Source organism: Macaca nemestrina, chromosome 4 (assembly GCF_043159975.1).
Source record: "Macaca nemestrina isolate mMacNem1 chromosome 4, mMacNem.hap1, whole genome shotgun sequence".
Taxonomy (NCBI): domain Eukaryota; kingdom Metazoa; phylum Chordata; class Mammalia; order Primates; family Cercopithecidae; genus Macaca; species Macaca nemestrina.
In genome coordinates this window covers 58,875,216-58,887,085 of record NC_092128.1, presented here as the reverse complement: position 1 = coordinate 58,887,085, position 11,870 = coordinate 58,875,216, and positions in this window count along the sequence as shown.

Sequence of the window (11,870 nt, the reverse complement as noted above, 5' to 3'; positions counted from 1 at the left end):
TTGTTCCTATTATCTTTACTTATTATTTTTCTTGTTTCAATGTCTCGGCCAGGACCTCAGATCAATGTTGAACTATAGTAGTGATTGCAGGTGTCTTTGTCTTGATGTCCACCAGAAAAGGAATGAATCTGAAATGCCACTACTAAATATGACACTTACTATATAGTAGATAGCTCCCTTTTTATTAAAGAAGTGCCTCTATTTTTCTTCATTTGCTAAAAATTTTTGTCTTAACTGTGTGAAAAATTGTATTGAATATTTTTTTCAGCATCAGCTGAAAGATCCTATATTTTTTTCTTTTTGATCATTTAATGCAACATTTATTAATTATTATTGACTATTACAGTCTTCCTGGTTCACATTTGCTTTCTACATATGTAACATTCATTTTCAATCATAAATCTCATTTTGGCCTTTACTTTTTTCTGATATTAAAGTTTCCGGTTGATATGTTCCAGATATACTTTTCCGTGGCCCCATGATCAAGTTTTCTGTGTCTTATGTTTTGTGTGTGTGTCTTTTTAGACAGAGTGCAGTGGCACATCTTGACTCACTGAAACCTCTGCTTCCCAGGCTCAGACAGTCATCTCAGCTCAGCCCCCCGAGTTGCAGGGACTACAGGTGTGCACCACCATCCCTAGCTAATTTTTTTTTTTTTAAGTGATGAGGTTTTGCCACATTGTTCAGGCTAGTCTCCAACTCCTGGGCTCAAGCAGTCCACCTACCTTGGCCTCCCAAAATGCTAGGATTACAGGAGTGAGTCACTGCAACCGGCCACTAGTTCTTCTTTTAAATACAATCTGAGTGTTCTTATCTTTTGATTGGTAAGTTTTGTCTGCTTTAGTCAGTTTACCATAAATTATTATTTTTTTTTTACAGTTGCATTAAAAGTTGTTTCTGTCCTCCTAGTTTGTGTTTTTTTCCTACTCTAATTTTTAAAATTTTATGTTTCCTGTCTCCCTGATTTTAATTAGATGATTCCTATGAATTGAACTATATACATTCTATCTTTATTATTTTGGTAATAATTATTAATTTATCAAGATTATTTTAACAAATATTATTTGATCACTGACTATATCCCATGAAATGCTTTAAGCACTGGAAAATAAAACAGATTGATATTTTGTTTATGTTTCTATATCGTGTCTGTGACCTTATAGATAGCTGTTTTTCCCCGAACAGAACCAAGTGTTAACACAATTCCCTCCCCACCTTTGTCTCTTCTCCCCAAAACTTTCACAACATTAGTAGCAGTTGAAGTATTAGTATTGGATTTTTATCCTTACACAAATGTTTAACTTATTGTTTATTTGGATAAATTCTACTCTGCTTTTTACATATGCTTCCCTTCCATAGTAATTTTGCTTACAAAATCAATTGCTTCCTTTCAAAAGCTAAACCTCTCAGAATTCTTTCAGTGATTCTTCATGCTGCTAGACTCTCTGAAAACTAATCTTATATTTGCTTGAACATTGAAATAATAGCTTCACTGAATGCAATATCAGGTTTAAATTCTTTTTCCTGAAAACCTTCTTGCATTCAGTGTTGTTGTTGTCAAGTCTAATTAAAGTACTGAATTTTAGTTTCCTGTGGATAATCTAATTATTCTCTTGGAAAATCTTAAGAGTTTCTCTTTGTCTTTAATAATTTTAAATGTCACTGTAATAAATCTAAATGAGGATTTTTTCCTACTTATCTCTCCTATTCAGTTCTTGATGTGCCCTTTTAATATTAAGTCTTATATCTCTCATTAATTTTAACAACTTATCAGTAATTTTTTTCTTCCAATATTTTCTCTATGTGTATACCTTGCCTTTCATCCTAGATGGGCACTGCAATTTCTATTATTATTCTCCATATATTTTGATTTCTTTTTTATTCTATCTCTTTATTTCCTGCTACTGCGTTTTGAGAGACTTCTTCAACCTTACCTTCCAGTTCGATAAATCATTCTTTAAGTATATTCAACAAGTTTTCTTCAATGCAATAAGTAACTTAAAAAAATGAAATGGAAAACAGATCCACTTTACGATAACAACAAAAACTACCAATTGCCTAGGAATTAATCTAGCAACGGTTGTCCAAGAGATTTATAGAACTTTTTTCTCTCCAGTTCTTGGCCAACTTCTAAGCTACTCATGCATAGAATGAGGCTCTGGGAGGGGTAGTGAAGACCAACTTCTAGGAGGCTAAGAGATGAACAGAGATTTCAGAGGTAGAGTAGCAGTATGGAGAGACTGGAGTGTAGGCCCAGGCAGAGCAGAGAGACTTCAGTGAACAAACCATATATTTAATTAAAATCCAAGAAAGTCCACACTCTAACATTAAGAACATATTCTAGGAATAGTGGCTATATACTAGAAGTAGAAATACAATTGATATAGATCTGTCCTAACAAAATCTAACAGCAAGTTTTGAAGATTCAAGGGGTCCACAGGTAATTTAACTGCCTGCCAGAACAAAACTCATGTTTTGACGAGAACGTCCATATAAATTATATACAATGTCTAGACTGGCAAAGAAATAAGAAAATGTAAGAAGAATAGTGTTTAAAAATAGTCAAGAGAAGCAGAACTCAAGATTATCCAGATATTGGAGCTATCAGATAAGAACTTTGGGATAACAGTGTATAACATGGGGAAAAAATTGACAAAAATAATAGAGTACTTTATACATTTTTGTACATATGTATCAATTATTAGAATGTTTAAGATAAATCAAATGGACTCAGCAGAAGACATGATTAAAGATCAAGAGAAAGGACACACATTAAACACAAAATACTGGATGCATGTAAATGGGAAGAAGACAGAAATTGAATAGGCATACAAAAGAAAAGTAATTTTAAAGAAATGAACATGAGGACAATAAAAGACTTTGTATATGACATGGAATTTAACAAGGCAAGTATCGAGAAATGTATTTGATTTCATTTTGTGTATTTGAAATCCTTATAAGGAAGGGGTTGGGGGGAGAAATCTGTATTGACTTTCTGCATTGAGGACTAAGAGTTTTGACTTTAAAAAGTCAATTTGTTAAACTGTTTTAAATATGTTAAGATTTTCTGTTTCTCCTCGAATTGGTTTTACTAGTATATAATTTTGTAGGATTTTGCCTATTTTATCTGCTTTCAAATTATTAGCAAAAGATTATGTGTGGCATTTTATTTGTGTAAATCTTTATAATAATTACAGAGATATCACCTTTTGTGTTCTAATGTTTATTTGTACCTTTATGACTTTATAAAAACTATTGAAGTTTGTCTATTTATGTTTCTCAAAAAATTTTGTGATGGTTATTTTATTAACTATATCTATCGTTTCTTCGTTTTTTGTTTGTTTGTTTGTTTTTGTATTCGTGTTCTCTTTTTTACTTTCTTCTATTTTCTTGAGGCTTGTTCTATTTTATCCTAGATTTGAGTTCATTAATTTAAAATCTGTCTTATAATTTAATAAATGCAGTTAAGATGATGTGTCTCTAATTAATCCCTCTAAATGCACCCCACAAGATTTGATATGTGATACCTTCAGTTATTCCTTTCTAAATATTTCATAATTTGCATTGCAATATTTTACCACTTAAATTATTTTTACATTTGTTACTCTCTATATACATTGTTATATTAACAATTCATTTTCAGTTTTATTTTACTGTGATTCAAGAAAATGGTCTTTATTATAGCATCTCTTCATTTTTTCCCCAAGAAAGGACGTAAAAGACCAATGTGTCAGAGTTGGCCTCATAATGGTTGCCAGATTCAAGCACCAAATGGCTTTATTTAAGGGAAGATGGTTAGTGAAACAAACAAAGGTGCCCACTTCTGTGACTAGTGCCCAAGCCAAAACTGATATTCATCACCTTTCTCCTTCACCACCCATTTTGCATTTGTTCTACCCTTGGCCATCTTGTTGGCTGGTCTGAGTGGCTTGCTTGGCAGGGAGACTCAGAACTTTACACGTTGTGAGTCGGAACTTTATCATTTAGTGTCCATGTCCTTGTGTGGCAGCTGTATTACAGATGGACCCCCAGTGATGCCCATCTCCCAGTATTGAGGCTCTGGTGTAGTGCCCTCATGCATTAAATAATATCTGTCCCTGCATGACTGACAGAATATGGCAGATGTGATCATGCACGACTTCTGAGGCTAGGTTATAAAAGGCGTTGCAACTTATGCCTTGGTCTCTTGGAAGATGCACTCCTGGTTCTCTGGGCTACCGTATAAGATATCCATCTGCCTTGAGGATAATATGCTAGAGAGACCCTATTCAGAAGCCCTGAATCATATGAGTGCCTGAGACTACATAAAGAGGAAGAGATGCATGGACAGTCCCCAAATGCTCCAGCCCCATGCCTTCAAGTCATCCCAACTGAGAACCCAGACAGCTCATATAGCAAAGATAAGATGTTCCTGCTGAGCTCTGCACAAATTATACATTATAAACGAAACAAATTATTGTTTTAATCTTAATCCACTAAATTTTACAGAGAGATATATATATACACACACACACACACATACACACACACACACACACACACATACATACATACACTTTTCTAACCATTATTGCTGTAGTTATCCATTTACAGTTACCATGGTCATAAAAGTTCATAAATTCAGTGGGTTCTAGACAACATCCTCTGGGTCCTCATTATGTAACAGCTGTAGACTATCATGGTAATTAGGATTGATTACTCCCACTGACATTGTAACTTCTTTCTTTGCTTGCTGGTCCCCCAGTATGAGGATTGGCATCAGTCTTGTTTGCTTTTGCATTAACATATCATATCAGTCTGCCTTTGCACTAGCCTAAGTTCTTTTCTTCTAGGTTGGTTGACTACTGGGAGTACCACCTGAGGCCAAATGTGTAAGCTGAGGTAGGAGTGTCTGTACAGCAGAGGTAAGTGATGTGGTTGTCTAGGTCACACAATTTATGATTTACCAGTGTATTCTGGTGCTCAGGCTGAAACTTAAATATCATTTCTGCATCTGCCCAATATAAAAAATGATGGACCTGATTATACTCAGTTCAGATAATTAAACCCAGTGGCATAGTCACTTAGCATCCTGTAGTCAGGCCATCAGTTTCTAGTAGGATCCAGTATAATGACACGAATGTTTATTCAAATTGAGAATAGTTCTTTTATAGAGAAAGAATTATCTTTCTGTAAAACCCTAGAAACTTCTCAAACTCATAGCAATCTGTTTCCACAGATATCTCTACCTCAAGCCAATCTGCTCTGTTATAAGGCCTAAGTGGCTAGACACCTCAGGCTGGATCTTCTGCAGACCTCTCTCTTCCATTAAGTCTCTCTGAAAATTAACAGCTTCCAAGTCTCCAAATAATACATGAGTCAGAGTAGTGATATAATGTTCAGTCCACCTCCAAAATCAAAAGAGGACTATTAAACTCTGTGTATCTTTCAGATAAGTGTCAGCTGAAAAGTGCAAAAATTTATCTTTAGTTTTACAAGGGATATTGTGCCATGTCACTAACCACTGGACCTCCAAAACTGTGGCCATTCCTTGAATCTTCATAAGGCTCATCTCTAATCCTCTGACACCTCTGATAACTACTATACTTCTCATGTCCTGCTCACCGAGTCTGATTATCATAAGGTTATCAGTTTACTGACCTGTGTTATATTCTAGAGATTGGCAAGATAATCAAGATATCTGCATTCTCTACTGTGAAAGAGAGCAGGACAGTTTGCATATCCCTGGACTTGAGAGTCAATGGGTACTGCTGTTTTTACCATGTGAATAAAAACAGAATTTGGTTCTCTTTATTAAAGAGAATTGGAGAAAAAATATATATGCAAGATCAATAGTCTTATAGCAAGTGCCAAAGCCTGTGTTAATCTACTGTCACTTAACTGAGTGGTAGCTCCAATAGCAGCTTCTGTGGCAGATGGTATAATATAGCAGCTGTGAAGCTGTGATCGAGACTGCCAATTGGATAAATTTATAGTAATGTACTGTCATCTACCACGATCCATTTCATTTTTGTAGGGTACATACAGGTGAATTAAATAGAAATATGATGTGGGCCATCACCCCTACATCCTCTACATCTTTGATAGTGATACTAATCTCAGCATTTCTTACCGTGATATAATGTTACCTCTGATTTATAATTTTCCTCAGGATGGAAGTGTGGTTTCTGGGTCTGCTACTTGGCTCTTGATGCCCTAGTAGCTTTTATTTCACAGAACATAATGTATGGGTTCTGCCAGCTGCTAAGTATTTCTCTTTGCATGCTGCACGTGAGGACCAGCGAAATAGCCACAGGTTAAGTCCAAATATACATGGATATACTGTGAAATGGACTTGGGTCAAACTCTATCTAGTCTCTGTAAACTCCCATTTAACCAGAGTACTGCAATTGTGTTTCAGATCCCGTGACATCAGTGTCAGCTCAGAACTTATATCTAAATGTCCTAGAAATGTCTGTGTTGTCCCATTCCCCAGCGCTGTTACCCTGGAAATGGTTTCAGATCCCCTTGGAGAATAATCAAGGGAATATTTACTGTATATACTTCAGGTGACATTGCAGGTTCTTTTTTTTTTTTCTCAAGGGAACCATTCTCTTCAATCAATTAAGTCCACATTTGAGAACCAAATTACATTTGGAAATTGGGTATGGAACCACAGTTTTCCAATTTAGCAGGTGATGTCAGTCTTCTGCCCATCATCTCTTCATTCTCTCATTCTCTTGTCTATCTATCTCATGACTAAGAACACCATGGTCTATTAACTATTACCACAGGTGTGAAGGCCAAGGCAAATTGATGGCAAGTCTAGTAATTTCACCTGCCTTGCCTCTGATGATTGAGTGTTGTATCAGCTGGGTCCAGTTCAACAGCAACAACTCCTACCATCAACCATAGCTAGCAGGGCATAACTGCCAGCAAGATGTCGGTACCCTCTCAAAACTTTGTTACTTATGGAGTGTTGTCTGGGCCACACAAGAATCTTAATCAGGGTGTGCGTACTCAGATCGTACATAGTAAATCTATTCTAACATTCCCATATCTTCAATTTTTCTCACTCCTTCCTCAATACCATATTAGGATGTTCCAGATTTTTCATTGTATTTGCTATACTGAAGCCTCAAAGAGGTATCCCAGAAGAATATTTTGGGGTAGACATCAGTGTCATTTCTAGATTATCAAATTCGAAGCCTTTTGTGATTGCCTCTATTCAATAAATTCTCTCATACCCAGCCTAATATTGCACCTCTTCAGGTATAAATCTGAAGCTTTATTCTGACGTTTGCTTCTCAGGTTGCTGACAGTATTTATTAGTCAGGTATGTCAATTCCTTTGATGTAAACTATTTTCTCCTGAAGATGGATCATACTTTTCTCCTCTGCCAGTGCTGAGGCCTAACCCTAGCTACTGACTAGAGGCAATAAAGGGAGGTGGGTAGACCATGAGGGAAAGCATTATTTGGAGAGGCACTCGCCTCAGATTATGTCATTGTAAAATCTGAGGTTTGGAGAAGAGGGCTTCTTCTGCCATCCTGGAAGTTCAGTAGAACTTGTGAGTTCAATATTTTCAGGCTTGTTCACCCAAATTACCCTGTTTCAGGTCTCTCTCAACATTCCATTCTTTCCTATGAAGGCACTGACTTTAGTATAGGGGCCTCTTGAGTCTTTGCATTCAGGATACATCGAGGCTCTGCCACTCTTTCAGTAAATCCTGAGCCTGATTTTCAGCACATTCTTCCATGATGCCACAGGAGAGGAGAATCTCCCTAAAAACTTCCCTGGAAGTTCTTCAGATTTCACATTGTTCCGTGTTATGGCATTTGGCTGACCTGAGCTGAGCATTTTATTTTTTCAGCATCTATAATGCTTAAAGAGAAGCCAATCTGCACAATCTTTTTAATGATTGCTGACCTCATGCTTTTAAAACATCACAACTTTCATATATTCTAGTGCTTTTCCTTTCACCTGCATTTCATTCCAATTCAACAAAGGTTAAAACTTCCATAATTATGGTACCACTGCTAACCAGGAATTTTCACTATCCTATTTACCACTAGCACTGAAATCCTCATTGCTAGCAGGCCAGTGAGTAGTCCAGTTCTAAAATCCCATCTTATGGCCTACTTTCTAAGAATATTCCTAGTATCGATTGTCTTGCCCTTAGCTCTGGAAAACAAAGCCTAAGACAAAGACTTAACTATCATTACCTTGTTAGAAAATGCATTTCCAGGGTATAGGAGTGAGGGGAAAAGAGAGGGAGCAAGGGAGAAAAGCCAATACAAGGAAAGGTTTCCATGCTGGCCACTACTTTGTAATATGATTGTTAGCTCATTCATGTTGCATTATTTTTCCAGAATCTACATAAATGACTGAATATTAGGGTCTTTTACCTGGAAAAGAGAAAGTAAAGAATTCATCCAATCTCTCTCGTCTCCTGTTAATTTAAGTTAGACTTCATGGGAAATTGATTCCCTCGCACACAGGGTTTGCACATAAATGAGGGGGCCAGGAAGATACTAGTACACTTCATACCTCATCATCAACATGAAAATCTAGGACAGGTGGCAAGATGCTACCCCTCCTTTTTTACCTAATAAGAGACCAATGACCATGGAGTGCTTCTGACCAGTCTATGGACAATGTACATTAAAGAGTTTGTGTGTCCTCTGCTTCATATTTGATATCAGAGGGCTGAAACCTCCACCCTCAAATAGCTGCTATTTTCTGAGCATGGATAAGGATGAAGCTCAGTTGCACCTCTGTATGTTTCTCCTTTGATAAATATTCATGACTCCTTCTCTAGCTTATTGAATATATGTATTTGGCCACCTTGCTCAGCATAAATTCCTATTCCCTTTGCCTCTCTCTAGCAGTATCTGTTTCTGGTTCTGTCTAGAGGCTGTGTTTCCTAGCCTGTCAGAATGGCCACCTTGCAGACTACAACTCTTTATAACAAATAAAGCCTCTTCTTTTTTTGAATTTATAATTTTTTTAAGTTAGCAGTCTGAAACAAGTGGGCAAATGTCCACAGACAGATGAAGCCAAAAGATATAATGTGACACATATTCAATTTTTTAAAATTCTGATTATTTCAGAAAAGAGCGCATAATTGCATTTTTTGTAATTAGCGCTGATGACATTTATCTATTGATATTTAAACTATGTTAGCTGTAATAACTGAATTTACATTAACTTCTCATCGAGTGGTATACTTTGTACTATTTTTCTCTAATCTTTGTGTTCAGTAATTTGCAATCTGTACTACGCTTTGCTTGCTACTGTAATCAGTAGTAGTTTTAAAAGAATGGAGCATTTTAAAATTTTGCTGTGGGCTTCTTTATATATTTAATACAATTCTAGATTATGTATTTTTTCAGCTTCAAATGTAACACAGAAATGTAATTTTAACCTCTATCTATGTAAAACAAGAAATATAATGTGCTTTTAGTGACCCATCTCTGCACTTACAGATCTTTCTTAATTTATTATGGGGTGTAGATTATAGGTTAGAGGTATAGCTTATTAAGCTTTAATTATTTTTTAAAATTATATTCTTTCTCAAGTGACATTTATTACATTATATTAAATTATGCTAACATTTGTACAGAAATTAATTGAATTCACTCATATCGATGCTCACCATAAGAACATTTATACCAAATTTTCTGGTTTTTCTCAATTTTAATTAACTTTTAGTCGCCTGGATTATTTGCTTGAGTAAACTTTTCAGGGGTCTATGTCAGTGCTATAATTTATGAACCACTGCATATCAGAAAATAAAAAAAAAAAGATTCAGTTGCCACTTGCTACTTGGCCTTGTCACCCTGCAGAAAAAGGAAAAGGAAAATAAAAATCTCATGAAACACCTTCTATTAACTTTTTGTATTTGGTGTTGCAAAGGTTAAATTTTAAAGCCAGCCTGGAATGTATGTTAGTTTTCTTGTATTTTTTTCTGGTTTCTAGGTAACCTATATATTTGGAAACCCAGGTTTTAATAATTTATTTGTTCGTAACATTTCTAAAAGTTTATCAGGATATGTGTTACTAAATAATTTTAATTAGATTGCCTGCTTCAGTTCTGCATGTTTTAAAACAATTTATTCTGCTTCTTATAGCAAAACCATTTCAAGAAGTGTTTTAGGATAATTCTCCCCTTCTCTTAAGATGAAGAATTTCATCCATAAGTCACAGTTTGTTTGCATCTGCTTTCCTTATTCAAGATAGGTGTTGTTTATTCACTTGTATATTGTTCTGTGTGTTCATCCTTGAATAAAGATTGCTCACTCCTACTTAATAGGCCTGGTAATATCCACAAAGATAGTGAAATATTTGGGAATATAGTTAACCAAAGAGCTGAAAGATCTATACAAGAACTACAAAACACTGCTCAAATAAATCAGAGATGATACAAATAAATGGAAAAACTTCATGCTCATGAGTTGGAAAAATCAATATTTTTAAAACGTCCTACTGCCCAAAGCAATTTACAGATTCAATGCTATTTCTATCAAACTACCAGCATCATTCTTTACAGAATTAGAAAAGAGCATTTTAAAATTCTTTTAAAAAAGAGCCCAAATAGCCAAAGCAATGCTAAGCAAAAAGAACAAAACCAGAGGCATCACGTTACCCAACTTCAAACTATACTGTAAAGCCACAGTAACTAAAAAAGGTTGGTACTGGTATAAAGCCATATACCTACAACCATCCGAGCTTCAACAAGTCCAGCAAAAACAGGCAATGGAAAAAGGAATCTTTATTTAACAAATGATGCTGGGATAACTGGTTAGCCATATGCAGAAGATTGAAGCTGTACCCCTACGTTTCACCAAAACAAAAATTAACTCAAAATAGATTAAATATTTCTCAAACTATAAAAATTCAGGAAGACAACCTAGGAAATATTCTCAACATAGGCCATGGTGAAAATTTTCTGGCTAAGTCTCCAAAAGCAATTGCAACGAAAACAAAAATAGACAAGTAGGAACTAATTAAACTAAAGAGTTTCTGCATAGGAAAAGAAAATATCAACAAAGTAAACAGACAACCTATAGAAGTGGGGGAGATATTTGCAAACTATGGATCTGACAAAGGCCTAATACCCAGAATATGTAGGGAACTTAAACAAATAAACAAGCAAAAGCCAAATAACCCCTATGAAAAAAACGGGCAAAGAACATGAACAGACACTATTCAAAAGAATACATGCAAGTGGCCAACAAATAAATACAAGTGATGAAAAAATGCTCATCATGATTAATCATCAGAGAAATGGAAATCATAACCACAGTGAGATACCATCTCACATCAGTTGGAATGGCTATTACTAAAAAGTCAAAAAACAACAGATGTGGCAAAAAGAGAATGCTTATACACAGTTGAAGGAATATGGATTAGTCCAGCTGCTGTGGAAAACACTCTGGAGATTTCTCAAAGAACTTAAAACAGAGCTACCATTTGATCCAGCAATCCCATCACTGGGTATACACCCAAAAGAAAATTAATCATTCTACCAGAAAAACACAGGCACTCGTATGTTCATTGTTACACTATTCACAATAGCAAAGACAGGGAATCAACCCAGGTGCCCATCAACAGTAGACTGGATAAAGGATATGTGGTACATATACACAATGGAACACTACACATGCATTAAAAATGAATGAAATCATGTTTTTGCAGCAACATGGATGGAGCTGGAGGTCATAATCCTAAACAAATTGATGCAGAAATAGAAAAACAAATACTTCATGTCCCTACTTGTAAGTGGGAGCTGAAAACATGGACATAAGTATGGGAACAACTAGACACTGTGGACTACTAGAGGGTAGAGAGAATGGTGAGTGGGTTAAAAACACTAGCTATTGGGTACTA